Here is a 15,000-nt window from a genome sequence, read left to right as displayed (position 1 = left end):
ATTATTTTATACTTGTACATAAACTCACAGACACGCAAATATGTGTGTGTGTGTGTGTGTGTGTGTGTGTGTGTGTGTGTGTGTGTGTGTGTGTGTGTGTGTGTGTGTGTGTGTGTGTGTGTGTGTGTGTGTGTGTGTGTGAATCAGTTTTTGTTTTGTTTGTTGTTTCTCTTGTAGATCTTTATTAGCTGATATGTTAATGTTTGAGCGAACGTGTGACTCAACAGTTAACTTTGGGCCGGAATTTTACGCACCTTCGTCTTCACCAATTATCAGCATCATTTTTTTTTCTTCTTCTTCTTCTTCTGCATCATCACCCTTTTCTTACACCACCCCCTCCTCCCTTTCATTCTACCGACACGGACCTCCGTTTGTATAATTCATTCATTCATAAATGTGTCCGCCCGTTCTATTCCGTACGCTTTTTCCGCGTCGTCGTGGTCGTGGCCGTCGTCGACGCCGTCCATTCATAAAAAGATCCACGCAAAAGCGGCGTCGCGTTCATTGACGCTGCGTTTTCTTTTCCTTCTTTTACGTTTTTTTTTTTTTGTTTTGTTTTGTTTCTTTATTTTTTTTTTCCTGTTGTTGTTGTTGTTGTTGTTATCGATCGTCACTGATTGGAAAACCCGAGTAAGCCGTCGGCGCGGCCGTCAACAGCCGCTGCTAAGGGCACACACCAAACACACACGCGCGACAACACTATATTATTCGTGTAACCCAAACACGGGGAACCTCTTGCTTCTTATGGTGGCCAAAAACAATCTGGATTTCTTTCTTTTTCTTTTTAAATGAAAAATGCGACTTCCGTGCAGGGAAAGGATTTTTTTTATTACCTAACAATATCTAAAAAAAAAAAAAAAAAAAAATAGAAAGATAGCAGAATAAAGAACATGAAATAAGGAAGTTGCAAAATGTCCGGTGGTTGATGGAATCCACCGAGGTATAATTCCAGGAATGAAAGAAGGAAAGGGTCGAAGGAGGTGATAATGTGGATCCTTTCAAAACAAAATATTTTTTTACTGTGCAAGGCCTGTAAAAAAAATTTTTTTAAATAATAAAAAAGAGAAAGAAAAAAGAAAGGAAAGGAAGAAAACAAAGGACTTAACATTATCCTAAGATCCAAGGGATTTTTGACCCACTGTCGAAAGGTCAAATACAAGACATAGAGAAAGAAAGAAAGAAAGAAAGAAAGAAAGAAAGAAGAAAAAAGAAAGAAAGAACCTGAAGTGTCCATGATCCCCAGGGAAACAAATAAAACATAAAAAGGGGGTGTAAAACTGTTCAGCGATCCATGGGATTTATGATCCCCCGACAAAAAGTCAAAATAAATAAATAAAAAAGGAAAATATACCTAAAAAAAAAAACAAAAAACAAAAGACCAAGGATCCGGAAATTTATTGGGTTAGTGTCCATTTACCTATATCTAAAACTAAAAAAAAAAAAACTAAGAAAACAGTTGTATATATATATATATATATATATATATATATATATATATATATATATATATATATATATATATATATATATATTATGCACGTAATAATTATTAATATATATATATGTATGTATGTATATATAATATTATGCACGTAATAATTATTAATATATATATATGTATGTATGTATATATAATATTATGCGCGTAATAATTATTAATATATATATATATGTATGTATATATATATACAGATTTTACTTAATTTTATTATGATCTTTTTTTATTTAAACTGCATGTTTTATTTACTTTAAATCGTTATTTTATATTTACATATTTATTTTTATTTGTATTATTTCTTTTTTTTTTTTTTTTTTTGAAATCCGCCAAAACAACAAAAAAATCCATTGTATACCATTCCTAACTATACATTTTATTATTCTAGCTATATATAGATAAATGTTAGGGATTTTGATCCTAGGCCCCCAAAATCAACAGAGATTAGGCCATTCCTGTAATGATCCGGTCCTTGTTGATTTTGCGGTGGTAATTAAGTTCTGTGCAGTTCTAGGAGGTCCACTTTCCCAGGCTTTACTTTCTCTGTTTGGAAAGGAGTCAATTTATTACTAATCGCCTGAGGTGCTCTCACCAGGAATGTCAGATACTTTTTGCAGGTTTTAGTGACTCTCCTTGAGGGTGCTGACTTCTCAACCTCACTTTCTGACCTTGGTGTCTAAAGTTTTTGTCAGTAGGAGAGAACTAAATATTTGTTTATATATCTATACACGTGTTATTGTTCGCTCTGTTTGTAACTTTATCGATTTATTTGTTTGGGTCAATTTTAGTTTACTGCCTTTATTTATATCTCAGGAATCAGATACATTTATTGATGACCATTGGTTACCCCGATAGTCAGCATTCCGATATGTTTCAGTATACACAACAGAATGAAAAAAAAAACAAATATATAACAAATAAATACTACTAAAGGCAAAATAAGTTACTCTTCTACTTACATGGATAAGTTTTTGTGTGAGTTTTAACTTATTTTAAGGCATTTATTTACTTTGAAACACAGGTAGTGTCTGTCTTAAGTTAGAACAAGAAAAATGCCTGACATCAGACCAGACGGTTATCGGGGGTGTCGATAATCGCTAAAAATTCAAAAATTGAATAAATACTGATGTCACAGGGACATTTATTGGGTGTTTTTTTTTTGTTTTGTTTTTTTGACATAAGACGCAGAACGTTGATGACATTGATTAGGTGAGTTTCTATCAGTATTTTGTTTAATTTTCGAGTTTTGAGCGATTTTTGATTTTGATTGTAACCAGCTGACAGCAATATTGTCGTTTTCAAGTTCAACGTAAATAAGTTTTTGTTGAACCGTCATTTTAAATGATCAAATTACACCAAGCACTAATAACGATCACAATGTTATTGTCCTGATGACTACCTACACTCATTAACCGTTATCTCTGAGTGACCTACGGACCATGATATGTGGTGCCCCCTTTGTAAGAAAAAAAAAAAAAAAAAAAAAAAAATTAAAGAAAAGTGAAAACACAAGTTGATTTCTGTTTTCTTTTTCTTCCTTTATAATCACGGGTACTTACTTCACAGGGAACACGGATCCTGCGTACACGTTTTTTTTTTTTTTTTTTTTTTTTTTTTGTGGCTGCTCCCTGGAAGGGTATGCACAAAATGTTTTCATTGGTTAAATTAATCGCGAAAACTTTTTTGGAAAATACTATTTAAGGCAAAAAAAAAAAAAGAATGTCCAAAAGCATTATTTTAATATATATGAAAAAATAAATGTAACAAAAAATAAAGATATTTAGTGGAGAAAATACAATAAAAATATATCAAAATAAACTGGATATAAAATAAAAACAAGCACGAAATAAAAGTATGAATCAAATTTAATAAAAAAAATATAAAAATAAAATAAATACACGCGCGATTAAAAAAAAAAAGTATATGAGATATGTACGAAGAAAGTGAAAGAAACCTTTTTGCGCATTTAAGGGCCAACCATAAAAAACGTTTACACAGGGTTCACGTTCCTCGTGAGGTACCCAGTCCAGTCACGTTTAAAAGACAGATTTGTATTTAAATTACCAAAATGTTAGATAATTATGTATTTTAATAAATGGGAAAGATCTTGTTTTGGCTTCACAACAAAGTCACGAATATTTTTATTATGATTATTTTAAACTAATGTTTCCATTATATTAAGTGGTGAAGTTTGCGAAGCAAAGCAATAGCGAGCCAACAAAGCAAATCAATATTTAATGCAACTATATTTCATAGACAAACATTTTTTTTCTTTTGAATCTCCAATTTACTTGTAAACGCCCGGTATATTTAGGTGATGCATGCGCGAGACCCGTAAATCCGGCCCCACCCCGTTTACATGATCGCTCAAATACATTTTCAGACTATTTTTAAAAAGGGGTTCTCATGTAGTTGTTGTCTCCCTGATTCTACTATCGTCTTTTCTCGCTCACATGCCCCTATTTCGAATTCGTAGTAGTTGGTCTACATCAGTGGACTACTAAAACGGCCATTAACAATGTTTTTTTTTGGGGGGGTGTTTTATGTTTAACATATTTCAAACTGATACAAATTATTTTATTGCACAATAAAAAAAAAATTAAATTATAACAAAAAAGTAATATTTCTTATTTCGAATTATTTAATCAAGTAAAAATTCCATTTCTATTTGGTTGCTAAATATAAAAAGTTATTCTTGCAAATTACCTAACAATTTAATGAACTTTTTGTAAAAACTGAATTTAACTTGAAAATATTATTAAAAAAAAAACTTTTTAAAATTAGTAATCATGCAAAAATTGAATTTGATTAAATAATTCGAAATAAGAAAAATGATTTTTAATTTAAGTTGATTATTTTTACTGTGCAATAATTTATATCGGTTTGTGAATACGTTCAACTTTAAATAGACACATTGTTAATGACCGTTTTGGTACAAAAAAAAAGGATCCACTGATCTCGGCTCACTGCTACGAATTCGGAATAGTGGCATGTAAGTAATAAAAAAAAAGTGAAAATGGAATTGGGGAGACAACAACTACATGAGAACCAAAAGGATTTGCTGTAAAACATTTATTCCTGCATTTATAAACTAACGTACAAACTTGAACTCCCTGCTAAAAATTATAAAAACATTTTTGGTGCAAGTCTAGAGTTCAACCTAATTAAAAGGCAAAATTAAAAAACAAATCTTTATGATGTACGCACCCGTAACGAAACGAAAAATCACATTCCAAGAGTCGCATAAATTGATCAAATAGTTTTATTTGTTTAACTAAGAAAATCAAATTTTATGAGAGAGCGATAACCTTGTGTCTTTATCTGCCATATTTAATAAATAAAGGAAGATAACTCAATTATATATATATATATATATATATATATATATATATATATATATATATATATATATATATATATATATATATATATCCGTGGACATATGCTCGTCCTTTTAAATAAAAGGACGAGCATATGTCCACGGATATATATATATATATATATATATATATATATATATATATATATATATATATATATATATATATATAATTGAATCCGTAATTTATTTAAAGGAATAAATTATAAGATGCTCAACATCATGGAATTTGGAATATAGCCTTTATGTAGTGACAATATATATATATATATATATATATATATATATATATATATATATATATATATATATATATATATATATAAAGTGTATTTTTATTAATTATTAGGATTGTGACAACGGAATATTATTTTCATTGTTTTGACTCTTAAGTATATATCCGTTAATATCTTATATGTTTTCATATAGACTGGTGTGGTTCTCGGTTGATTGACTGTGTCTTACTGTGTCGGATATATACTTGAGAGTCAAAAGAATGAAAAGAATATGCTGTTGTCACAGCTCTACTAATTATCCGTCTTACAAGATTAGGAAGTTACGGTGGTCAAGTGGTTCATGACACTGACTGACGATCTGGATGTTTCAAGGTCGAATCTAATTCGTTCCACAAAATCTCTTGGATGTTAATAACTTTTACGTCATCTCTCCCGTAAGTAGTCGATGGTTTTCTAGAAAGAATTCTGACTAGAAATATATCGGGGAAACCAATGCCAACAATTCGGTACATGCGAAATGAATGGCCGATCTCCCTAAACGTGCAAACATTTTAGACCCCACCCTTCACTTTAAAATTCAACAAAACTCAGGATATCAACCAATTTTAATGAGCTTTTCGTTATTTATTAAGGATCGCAGAATATAATGAACTCATTATGTATTTATTTATTTTTAGTTTTAGTGGAAATCTATTATTTTGTGTCAGCAAAAAATACATTTACTAAATTACGGTTTAAGTAAAGATGAATTTACTTCTGTTTTTTTATGAAAATAAAGCATCGTAGATGTTAACAATGAATTTTTAAAAATAAAATCCGTGTTAATGAAATTAATTTAATTTTTGAACTTCTGCACTATGTGGCCGAGCTCCATGTTTTTTTAATTTTTTTTGGTGTCGCGCCAGGTGGCGCTTTTCGGTCAAAGAACAGAGGACGCTGAATGTTTAATTAAATTTCTTTATTTTTTTACTTCAATTCAAAAAACGTTTCAGAAAAAATCCAATGTTGCTTAAATTTGGAAAAATGTTTCATTTAAATTATAAATTTGTCGTTAATCCTTCAAAATTGCTTTAATTCGGAAAATGTTTTATTAAAATTATTTATTTGTTTAAAAAAAACTATTTATTTTATAAAAATCCAATATTCCTTTAATGACAAAAATGCCTAAAATTATTTTATTAAAATTATATTTTCTTACGCAGACTTTTCAATAAATGTCTTTACAATTACATTTTGATACAGTTTTATCCAATAATTTTGTTTTCGTTTGCAAATAATTTTGTGTTCGGAAAAAAAATCTTGTTTATTATTTATTTGACAAAGAAGAAATTGGAGTTATCGCCCTCTAACAATGGGGCTCGGTTGCATAATGCAGAAGTGCCTAATTTGTTAAAAGCTAATAATTAATTTCTCGAACTAACGATATTATCATTGAATCAAACATTGTTTATTCAATATTTTCAACAAATAATAATTAATTTAAAAAATATTCATGTGATTTTTTTATAACAATTACCGCGAAAAATGTAAATGTAATATTATAATATTTTTCTTATATGCATTAACGAGTAAACGTCAGCCTAAGAATATTTTTTTATAATTTTGAAAATAAAATTTTTAAAAATTGGAATCCAGAATCACTAAGAAAAATAATTTTAAAATGAGATTAATTCTACTAACGATTTATTTAAAGAAGTGCGTGTGGGTAACATTGTAAAAAAAACAACATTAAGACAGCATTTGCATCTTACCTGTCGTGTCTGTTTGATTATTAGTAAATAATTGTTTTAGCTGATTTCAAATGAATAAATTCTCAGTATAATCGGTGAATCCAGAATCACTAAGAAAAATAATTTTAAAATGAGATTAATTCTACTAACGATTTATTTAAAGTGCGTGTGGGTAACATTGTAAAAAAAAACAACATTAAGACAACATTTGCATCTTACCTGTCGTGTCTGTTTGATTATTAGTAAATAATTGTTTTAGCTGATTTCAAATGAATAAATTCTCAGTATAATCGGTGATTTTAATTGACGTTTTTCCGATTTAAAACGCACTTTTACTTTTATTTGAAAAGAACTCGTTTAATTTATCGTTAAGACGCGTTTAAGAATAAATCAATTCATCATGTAAAACAATAAATAAAAGAAATTGAAGCCGTAGGCAAGTTATTATAAATTCTAATGATAAACAATGCTAAACAGATTTTAATCATTATTTGCAGAATATTACTGAATTTAGGAATTTTTAACCAATATACTGTTGTTTATTGTTAAAAATGCTACTGAACACAGAGCTAATATCAAGTCAAATTCAATCTTTATAAAATCTTAATTGTACACATTGAAAAAATAGGTACTTCTATAGTTTATCGCAGAAAATGGAGACCCCCATTTTTTTTTTTTTTTTTTTTTTTGTAAAAATCAGCTGGAGATATCAGTATTTCAAACTATGATCGAAGTAGGAAATAAATAACAAAAAATTACAATGTTTATTAAAATTATATTTTCTTACGCAGACATTTCAAAAAATTACTTTACAATTATATTTTGATGCATTTTTTATACAATAAATGTTTTCGTTTTCAAATGACCCTCGCCCAGTTTAAACAATTATGAATATGTAATTTTCATTTTCTGTTTTTAATATATATATATATATATATATATATATATATATATATATATATATATATATATATATATATATATATATATATATATATATATATACACGTTTCATGAATAGGTTTCTTGTTTTCATTAATTAAATCGAAACATTTCCAATGAAACAACTACGGAGGATATATGTTCTCTTTTACTTTCTTTATTTACTTCTTTTTTTTTCTTTTTTTTTTCATAGATCTTTCCGGGAGTAATTAACATCTAGTTTAATTTCTTTTATTATTTATTTCCTACTTTCGCCATAGTTTAAAATACTGATTTCTCCCTCTGATTTTAATGACACGTGCTCGAAAAAAATGGCGTCCCCATTATTGGCGATAAACTTTATGAGTACCGAAAAATAAATAAGCACTTTTTATTACAACAAAATAGGATTACTTAAATTAATTAATATTTTTATAATCTTCAAAAATATAGAAATTAAGGAATAATAATGTTTTAATTTCTCTATAGGTTTAAAAATGAAATTGGATTTTTTACGCTTTGGGCTTCCATAGAAATTCCGCGCCGCAGCTTTTCGTTCGTTCTGATCAAGCAAGGGCTGGTTTCTATTACTAAACTTATTATTTGGGGATAATTATGATTTTTTTTTTTTTTTGTAAAAGTAAAGTTTTTCGTTTTTAATTCAGTATCTTAAGACTTTTCTTTGCTAATTATATTTAAAATAGTTCCAGAAAACTAATATTTATCTATCAAAGGATTTCAAAGTTTTCATAGAAGCTGTAAAAATATTTTTCATTAAAAACTTTTTATACACGTGTAAAAATATATGTTTTTCCTTTTAGAGAATAATTTTAGGCCTTAATTTTTCAAACACAATGAAAAAGTAATCGGAAACTTATTAAAAAAATATATATATATACTAGCAGGGGTGCCCGGCGTTGCTTGGGTGTTTGGAGGTGTATGCTGTGAAAAAAAAGCAAAAAAAACAAAAAAAAAATGGTTAATTTTTTAAAACTTTGACCCCTATTATGACCCCTTAAAATTTATTGTTTCGGGCTCAAATCATTTTATTAAGTTAGATCCAGGTTCAAGGAACCTAAATCTAAAATTTCAAGTGTCTAGACCCAAAATTGTCGGAGGAGTTTGGTAGAGTTCTTAAAGGTCAAATCGTTGAAATTTGACCCCTTAACAGCGAAATTTCTGGCTGACACCCGTCACATCGATTTTCCCAAATCTCAGTACCCGGTATTTCAAATTTCGAGTCTATAGACTAAAAATTGACAGATTTATTGCGTAGGGAAATGTACACAGACAGACAGACACACAGACACACAGACAGACACGTTCACTTTTATAGATATATAGATAATTTGCCGGCTTTCAAAACTATGGGCCCTATCGTTTTTGGCCAGTAAATAGCACGTACCTAGAATTTTTATATTCATATTCATATTCATATTCTTCTTCTTCTTCTTCTTCTTCTGATGATGATGATGATGATGATGACGACGACGACGACGACGACGACGACGACGACGACGACGACGACGACGACTGTTTTTTTTTTGATTAGTGAGAATTTCTTGATTTCATGAGTTTTTTTTTTGTTCTTGTTTTTTTTTTTTTTTAATTTTCGGAAAAGTTTTACTAACGAAAACAAATAACAACAAAAAACATCCAAAATTTGTAAATTTAAGAAATATATAAATTTGAAAATAATTTTGTAAAATTGTAAATTGTAAAAAATAATAAATAAGGTTTATTTTAGAATCCGCAGAGATTCCAAAAAGTGGTTAAAACATCAAATATATAAGAAATAAATGTTACAAAAGGCAAGAAAAGCTACTCTTCTACCTAGCTGAGTAGGTTTTGAATGTTTTTATTTAAGGTAAAATGTTTATGCGGCTCGAAAAATAAGCAATGTCAACCGGTTACACAAACGCAAGAAAAAATGGCCGCGATGTTGATATAGCTTGTTTTTCAAGCCGAATAAACATTTTACATTAAGTAAAAACACTAAAAACTAGCTATGGCTGGCTATATATTTGATTATTTTGCCACTTTTTCGAATATCTGTGGATTGTAAAACAAACCCAAATTTTAATCTAATTTAATAAATGTTCCGCCATTTAATAGCTTCATTTGCGTTATTTTGTTTATGATGTTTTTTTAATGAATTAAATCTCTGAAAATGGGTGTCAACACGGTCAATTTAGAAGAACATGTTTATTTTTTATATTGATCAAAGGAAAATTATTTTTAAACGTTAAGTTAACGCCATATTTGTATATTACAAATTCCATTTACATTAAAAAAAAAACATCACATTCTAAAATCACTGTTACAATTTATTGTTCAAAAATTTATTTTAAAGAAAAAACAATCAAAATATTCCTATTTGACTGTTTAATTTACCGATAAAACATCAAATTTTGGATTGTCGTTCCTTTTCACGAGTATAACTGCTTGGAAAAATGAAAATAAAATATACTGTGAGGTAAAGAAATATAGTAGTGCTTGATAGCTTATTAATATTCCTTCAGAGAACTCCAATCCGTGTTGAAAGACGGTCTTAACGATATTTTTTTTTATATAAATATGTTTTTGTTACCCCACCATATATATATATATATATATATATATATATATATATATATATATATATATATATATATATATATCGTGTACTGAAAGGAAGCTTCAGATGCCTCCCTGCAGTGACTTAGTCCACAATACATTGTAGTCTAATTGCACTGCAGAGAATCTACTATTGATTTTATAAAATCATCTTTATATATAATGGATTGAATTAAAGTTTAAACTGAAAAAGTCACGTATCATGCTTCAATTGTGCTTTAAACAGAAATATTCATTTCGGACGCCCCCTGTCATATCAAAGAACCTACTGTTGATTTTATATGTCGGGTCTTTCTGCTTGCGTGGTAATAAAACTTCTCAAATGCATTTGCGATGTTAGTCTGTGTAAGGTGTTAACATTGATCCAAATCGCTTGTTTCTTCTTTCATCGGATAATTTCGAATATCGAATTTAATTTAAATTGAATCAATAAATTACCTTGGAGTTATTTTATGTAATGTACATTCTGTTGCACTTCAAAAAAAATCATTGAAAATTTTATATCTGTATCATTAATTGCTAGATGAAAGATAATGTTTTTTTAAATTGCAACAAAATGTACATTACATAAAATAAATCCAAGGTAATTTTTTGATTCAATTTAAATTAAATTTTTATACCTTACTTTGTAAAATTTATAAAAGTGCACTTTGAAGATAAATATATTTCAAATTGAATCTTGTACCTTTATTTTTAAAGCCTATAGTAAAAACATTGTGTTTAACAATTTTCATGCCTTGGATGAAATGCTTTTCTAACGTGTATTTTATCTTTTCAAGATTATATTTTAAAACTCTCCTTCTCTCTATTTCATTTTGTATTTCTCCTCACACTACAACTCATTTTTGCAACCCCCTCTTTGTATTATTACATGTCTGAATATTCTCTCTGTTTCAGTTTGTATTTCTCCTCACACCACAACTCATTTTTGTAACCCTCTCTTTGTATTATTACAGGTCTAAATATTCTCTCTGTTTCAGTTTGTATTTCTCCTCACACCACAACTCATTTTTTGCAACTCCCTCTTTATAATACAGGTCTGAATAATGAGAAAATCTGATTTTTTTAACACAAACTTTAAAATAACTTTTTTAGATTAAATATTTTAAAACTTTTTTAAGAATAGAAACTCTTTAAAATTTAATAAGGAACATATTTCATATAGGTTTCATTAACAAATATTCAGTACATAACGAGAAAAATAGAGATGAAAATTTCCAAAGGACTGTATAACTGGTTACGGTCAATAGTAGTCCTCGCCAGCGAAAGTCTTTGTTATTGTTATTCTATTAATATTATCATTTAAAACATTTTGCGTCCTACTCTTTTGCGCGAGGACTAATTTATGTTTATATATATATATATGTGTGTGTGTGTGTGTGTGTGTGTGTGTGTGTGTGTGTGTGTGTGTGTGTGTGTGTGTGTGTGTGTGTGTGTGTGTGATTATTTTTTTTTTGGAAAAAGAAATTCAGCAGAGTGCTCAATTAAAAAGAAAATCCGAAAAATAAGAGCATATTTATATTTTGTGTATATCAAGCTCTCTTCGGCCAATACTCATTACTACACACACACAGATGAGTATTGGCTGAAGAGAGCTTGATATGGATATCTAAAACGGTCCTAATTATTGGGCTTGAAACCGATGGTACCAATGACGTATCTTTTAATTGAGCACTCTGCTGGATTTCTTTTTCCAATAAAAACTAATCACGCACACACACACACACAACTTTATGTGCACAAAATACAATATATATATAAATATATATAGTAATTTATAAAATATATATGGCGATTAAGCTACACTGAATATACTGCGTTTCATCCAACTATAGGATTCGTCAGGCTTATGTGCATAAGCCTGACGAATCCTATAGTTGGATGAAACGCAGAATATTCAGTGTAGCTTAATCGCCATATATATTTTATAAATTACTAACTAGCTCTACCTACGTATTGAGCACTTTTGAAGTAAATACTTAAAGTTTACGCATAAATCTATACTTTCGTATAGTAAATTTATGTGAATAAATGAAATAGTTATATATATATATATATATATATATATATATATATATATATATATATCCAACTTCTCACTTAGTTTTCTTCAATTTTATATTTTTATTAAACTTATTTTAATTTATCCTAATCTTCGTGTTATTGGAATTACCCAGGTGTTATCTTATTATCCATAACTAATATTAAAATTACTTCTATTGCTCCCGTTTAGGTTATAATCATTTTAGTTTCTATAAGTTTAGTTGGCGATTTATTTATTTATTGCACCAGTGTAAAATCTTAGTAAATCAATTAAGCATTCTATTTACATACTTACATTTAATCACCAACATTTTCAATAAATTTTTCTTTTTCAAATTTATTTGAATCGGATTTTATGTGTGATAACAGGAATTTATTTCTATGAAGACAGCTTTGTATAACATCTAACTTTTTGTTTAAGAATTCCTCTTTATGTGGTATGCTTCAAGTAAACATAGATTACATCTTTTTTATTTACTCGGTTTATAATTTCTAGTTTTAACTATTATTGATCATTTTAATTCATAATCTTTTTTATTCTTTCGTAGTTCAGGGAAATCCAATCATCTAATGCAGTTGTGTTTCTCTTCTTATTTTTAATAATTATTTTTGTTCTATCCTTATTTCTATCATTATCCTCAATCCTATTTGGTTCATTCTCTGGTTCAATTTATAAAGATGCAACATAGTTTCGGTATCCGTCCTTAAAAAAAGTTCAGTTTCCCCTAGGTGTATCCTTTTATTATTATCCACCTTATCTTCACATTTGTATACAATTTCAGAAATTAAGCAATTGCCCTCCGATGGAGATTCGTTAGATATTCTACAGTTGCATTTTCTCTCCAAATTTAGTTCACCTGATGAATGTACAACAAAGAACGGAACTGATAAATTCACACACACATACGCGCGTGCACTGTAGCTTCTTCAGTCTTGACAGACTATGGATATCCCCTGTAAGGGTGTCTGCGCGTGAAATGTTTGTGCCAAGAGTTGTGCAATCTCCACTTACACCACTCCTGAGTCGGTGTTGTTAAATACCAGTGGCAAGTGGAGGTTCAGGACGACTGGAAATAATGCCGAGATAAGCGGAGAACACATAAAGCACCTAGAATTCCCAAATGGTCACCCATCTGGTACTAACCAGGCTCAATGTTGCTTAACTTCGGTGATCTGATGAGAATCTGTGTGTCAGCGTGATTATGTCATACGCACGCATACACACATACATACACACGTACACACATGTTATTATTTCATGTATCCACATATCATAAGAGAATAAAATAAAAGTCAGATACGTCCTAAAATGGAGTACTGTTGTCACATCTGGACGGGAACTGTTTGGGGTAGCCTATCCTGCTTTGGCAGAGTTCAAAACTGACTCCGTAATCTAGCAGGTGATGCCCTTTTCTCCTCTTCTTTGACCTTTTCCCCACAGAAGAGACATTGCTGCGCTATCGTTACTTTCATGGAGAGTGTTCGACTGAACTCCAATCTATTGTTCCACCTCGCCAATCTTTCACAAAAAACACTTGTTAAGCCCAAATCACTATCAATAAATTCCCTCAATCTCCATCAGCACCTAAACCTAAAAGTGGATTCCATGAACTAAGCTTCTTTCCTAGAACTACTTGTATGTGGAACTCTGTTTCTCGGGTCTTCTTCCCAGCCGACTACAATGTCGACTTCAAGCCCAACGAGTATTTGCCGAACGGTCATCGTACAATAATCTAATTATACCAAATTTCCACCACAAACGATTATCATGCTTCTGTCCCAATGACTACCATGTACACATTAACCCTTTTCCTCGAGTGGCCTCAGGGCCTTAATTTGTAGTAATCTCTTTGTAAAAATAAATGCGTCGATTTATAGTATTTACTTAAACTATGCACAATGCGTGAGCAGAGCATAATCACAAATAAGAGCGGGTACCGCATAATCACGATGACACACTGGTTCTGTTTAGATTTCCGACGTTAAGCAACGTAGAGCCTGGCCAGTACCACATAGGTGACCATTTGGGGATACTAGGCGCTGTATGTAGAAGGACATCGACACTTCACTGCGAGAGATGCAAAATCTTAACGTCATTATCTCTCCTGGAGGGTATTTCCTTGCGGTTAGGGAACGCTTGGGACTTCCATACTCCTATGAAAGTCCCTCCTTCGAAAGAAGCCTGTTTAACCAGGCTAGGCTGAGCGCTGCTTCGGTATGTGAGTAGAGCTAGGTAAACATTTATGGAAATATATGGAAAGTGAGTTACATAAATTTAACACTCTTAGCCTGACGATTTGGTGTGATTTCATTCCCATGAGTATATCTTCATAACTTTATACATAATTTATAAACTGTTTTATATAATGTATTCAGGATGTTTCCCTCGTGCAGGATACAAACTTACCTAAAAAATGATTATACTGGCACACGCACACACACACAGATAAATAAATAGATAGATAGATAGATAGATAGATAGATAATATACTTTATATTTTTGTGGAAAACCATTTGCACTATCGTAAATTGTTATCCGAACATTCTATTACAGTTTCATAAACGTAAGAGACGTATATT

The 15,000-nt window shown here is 29.9% G+C and overlaps 1 protein-coding gene across 2 annotated transcripts in view; it reads left to right on the top strand.

Annotated features, from left to right (window-relative positions):
• The first annotated feature begins 222 nt into the window (after nucleotides 1-222).
• The window catches only part of LOC145256198 (gremlin-1-like), a 209,896-nt gene continuing 195,118 nt past the window's right edge, over nucleotides 223-15,000 (top strand). For both annotated transcript variants that reach the window (XM_080114812.1, XM_080114811.1), the window contains exon 1: nucleotides 223-1,401. The gene's annotated coding sequence lies outside the window, so the exon portion shown is untranslated. The remainder of the gene's footprint in view (nucleotides 1,402-15,000) is intronic.

This window comes from Euprymna scolopes, chromosome 32, assembly GCF_053919585.1.
Source record: "Euprymna scolopes isolate OS-2025 chromosome 32, ASM5391958v1, whole genome shotgun sequence".
In the NCBI taxonomy this organism is placed as follows: Eukaryota; Metazoa; Mollusca; class Cephalopoda; order Sepiida; family Sepiolidae; genus Euprymna; species Euprymna scolopes.
The sequence above is the reverse complement of the archived record's forward strand: the minus strand, read 5'-3'. Positions and strand labels throughout refer to the sequence as shown.